Below are 3,796 nucleotides of genomic sequence, written 5' to 3'. Positions count from 1 at the left end.
ATGTAAAAATACTATGAATTTATTTAATTATTTCTACTGTGTCATTCAGTGGTGGAACAAATTTTTCAAAATCCCTTTACATGCTGCTGGGGAGCTTCATCTATAATAATCCATAATCATCTATTAGTTGATTTTATTTTGAATCTTCATAGCAGCTGGTAACTAAAGTCATCAATTAAATGTATTGCAGTATAAAGGCCAGTTTGGAGGTGACTTGCCTTGTGTGTAGAGGATACTAAACACGTTTAACTTTGTTCAGCTGGTCTTGATCCGAACGCCTGCTGGATGCATGCTGGGAATTCTGTTAATATGCTCCTCATGTATTTGGAAACGTCATTTGATGAGTTCATGGTTATAAGCAGGAATGGGCAAAATAATGTATTTTAAAACAAACCAAAGTAGAAAATACAGCAGCCACACCATGTCTCAAAATAAACTACAGTATTTTTTGTATTTCAAAACTAACAATACTTTCCCAAGGTGCCATGAAAAGATTTCTACCCATCGGTTTGTTTGATCGATCTCTTCACCAGAACGCCGACGTTTTCTTGTGACAGGTGACCAGTGAACAGATCACATATTGTCCCTGTGAACACCCAAATGAAGGTTGGTTTTAAAATCACCAGCAGTTTAATGTTTGCTCAGCTCTGAAACCAAAACTTATCATACGCTGAAGAACATAAATTGGTCAACGATTGAGCCTAAACTACAAAAAACAAACTCCAAATCTCAACAGGAACTGCTCAGAATTACAGCAAGTTTAAGTTAAAAATGGATGGAAAGCTGGAAACCTACATGTTTCTCACATTGCCCTTCTTCTTTGGGTCTGGATCAATATTCTTTTCTGTTCTCAACGAGTCTGGACAAATAGGCACCAATCTGAGGGAACGTTTTGAATGACGTCATCACGACTTCTCCCTAGACTTTTTTTAAACTATAAAATACTACTGGCGACCTGTCCAGAGTGTACCCATGGGTGTACCCCGCATTTCGCTCAGTTGAAGGAGATGTGACGATATTTTAACAAACCTTTAAAGAATTCATCAATGCTGAAAAACATATGAGCGGGGGTGTGGGGCATTTAAATTTAAAGGTTTTTATTCATGTAAAGGGAAACACAAAATTCAGGCAGCAGGCGACAGTTCAAACTCGACCCTCTAACAGAATGTAAGTCAGTGCAGCTCTCGGTCATTCTGTGTTGCTTTCATATCTGTAGATCAACCTTTCTCATGTAATATCATCCCTGCTGAGTCATGATTCCCTCCTCTTTTCTCAAAAACAAAACAAAATCAAAACTGTGTCAAGAAGTTACAGTAAAGTTGCTGACTGACGCACGTTTTGGGGTCGTTTTATAATCTGAAGCTTGTATTTTTTTAAGCTTAAGTTAAATGAATAAATAAGTGCAAATAAACAAAGCATTTTCATTTGTTATTTAACAATGCATTCATAATTATTACACTATTTATTTTCATTACAGGTCTGTTAATACTGTATAATACTGTTAATATCCAAATTCATTATATTCTTTTTTACATTCTCTACTTACTAACTTCTGCTATTATTTCTATTCCTTTTATGCCTTGATGTGCAAACGAGTATCTGTAACAAAGACGTTTCCCTCGGGGATCAATAAAGTATTTCTGATCTGATTTCTTGCTGTAAGCTATGTTTCAGAACATTTTTAGCAAATGCTTTCACAAAGTGTGAGTGACACCTACAGTACGTCTACAGGCCTGCTTATCAGTCAAGAAATCAAAAACTGTTCATTTCATACTGAATTACTTGTTTTTAAAGCTTATATATTTACATTAAATGAGGACAAAGGATGATTTCAGAGTCCCTCAGCAGGGTTCAGTCCCCCCAGGTTTTGTTTGTGCACATTTGTTTGGTGTGTCAGGGGTCCGAGCTGCAGCAGCCCGGAGGAAGGGGGCCCCCTGCAGGCCGAGCCTCCCCACAGCAGACGGCCCGGCCTCACGCTCCACCTGAGTCAGTCAGGGGCATGCTGGGAAACACCAGCGGCTCAGAGGCGGGCATCAGAGCGGCTCAGGAGCTGCATCGTTCCTCTGAAGCTTCAGCTGTCGTCGCTGCTGGGAGCGACGCCTCCTGCAGGCCCGCAGGTCAGCCTGGATCAGCGCTGTCAACACCTCCGTTTGTTGTCGAGGATCTGGATCCTTAAACCTGGACCCTGCTGCAACAAGGACTCAGGGCCAGCTCACGCTCTCAAGACTGCAGAGCAAGACTGAGAGTCACCTGTCATCTTTACAACACTGAGATTTCTCACGAGTTTCTAAATGTTCTTTTTGACAAAGGCTGCAACTAACGATTATTGTCATTACTGTCCGTCATTTCCTCAAGAAATTTATGCTTTAGTTAGTAAAATTCCAGACAAATCACATTTTCCAAAAAGTAGAAATTTTCAATCACTTGTTATTTTCTGATTTAAAGTCCAAAACTCAAAAATATTTAGGTAAACATCACATAAGACAAACAAACCCAGCAAAAATTCACATTTGAGCTGCAGGTGGAAAAAGAATTTCTTTGATTACTGATCAGCTAATATTTGCAGTTCTACTCCACAGTCTGATTTGTTTTTTTTAAATCTTTTTATTTACTAAATCTGTTAATTTATTTTATGTTTGCTTTGTTCTACCTTTTTCTTTTCTCTTCAATTTTCATTAGTTTTTTTATTACTAATATTTTAAGTGAACCTGCGGGTCCTAATTAGTCTGAAGGAGCATTTCTCAGTTCACTCTCAAGACTGCAAGGAAGCAGCAGAGTCATTTTCACTGAGATTTCTCACAAGTTTATAAATGTTCTTTTTGACTAAGGCTGCAACTAACGATTATTGTCATTATCGATTAATCTGTCCGTCATTTTCTCAAGTCATTGATGGCTTAATCTGTAAAATATCCGAAAAACCACAATTTCCTAAAAAGTGACATTTTCAGATCGCTTGTTTTATCTGATGGAAAGAAAACTGAGTTTAATGTCACAGAAGTCAAATAAACCCAGCATCCCTTTCGGTTATCGATCAGCTAATCATTGCAGTTCTACTCTACAGTCTGATTTAGTTTGGGATCTTTTGTCAGCAAACATAAAAGTCCAAATATATGGAAAGATTTAGTAAAAGAAAGGATTAACAAAAAAAAGGGATTTATGATTTTCTATATATTTCAGTCTGGTTGCTGCAGAAAAGCTGCAGGCGGTGGAGCAGTAATGAGAAAACAGCTCATGGATTTTGGAGAAAGTGGTCACTGAATATATTTTGCGTGAAAAATGATTCACAGTTTGGTCCAAACACACTTCTGTTTCTCTGACTGTGTGAAGAGTTTCGACAAAGTGAAGGTTTCAGTTTTGACGAGTGCATGTTAACGCTCGTTCTCTGCTTTACACTCTGCTGGTCTCTATCTTGCTGCTCCGCACGTGTGAAAACACTTCCAGATCATTAAAACTTTGCAAGTGATGTGGATGAAATCGGCCAAACCCGCCAAGAAGACGGGTGTCATGGTTGTGGTTTTCAGTTCCTGACCTTGCCTGGGTTCTGTGGTTGTGTTCTGTGGTTATCTTGTGAAATCCATCCTCGTGTGTTGTTGCACGCTTTGCTCTCTGTTTTACTCTGATAACATCTCCCTCTCTGTGTTCTTCGTTAAGCTTTATTTCCTGTCTTTGTCTTCCCTGATTGACCTGATGTGTCCCACCTGTTCACGCACTCCCTCCCTGCTAACTTCTGTTCAGTCTTTGTCCTCGTGTGTTCTGCCTGCTTAAGTCCTGTTTGGATTTCCCTGCTGATTTCTGC

The 3,796-nt window shown here is 39.1% G+C and overlaps 1 long non-coding RNA gene across 1 annotated transcript; it reads right to left on the bottom strand.

The window, feature by feature from the left end:
• Positions 1-1,449: 1,449 nt before the first annotated feature.
• On the bottom strand, positions 1,450-3,601 carry LOC123961595. The gene is made up of 2 exons (XR_006822749.1): positions 3,530-3,601; positions 1,450-2,226 (listed from the first exon to the last, which is right to left on the bottom strand). It is a non-coding gene; the product is annotated as an uncharacterized LOC123961595 (long non-coding RNA).
• Positions 3,602-3,796: the final 195 nt, after the last annotated feature.

This window comes from Micropterus dolomieu, linkage group LG22 (genome assembly GCF_021292245.1).
Source record: "Micropterus dolomieu isolate WLL.071019.BEF.003 ecotype Adirondacks linkage group LG22, ASM2129224v1, whole genome shotgun sequence".
Lineage (NCBI taxonomy): Eukaryota > Metazoa > Chordata > Actinopteri > Centrarchiformes > Centrarchidae > Micropterus > Micropterus dolomieu.
This window is presented reverse-complemented; position numbering and strand designations above follow the sequence as displayed.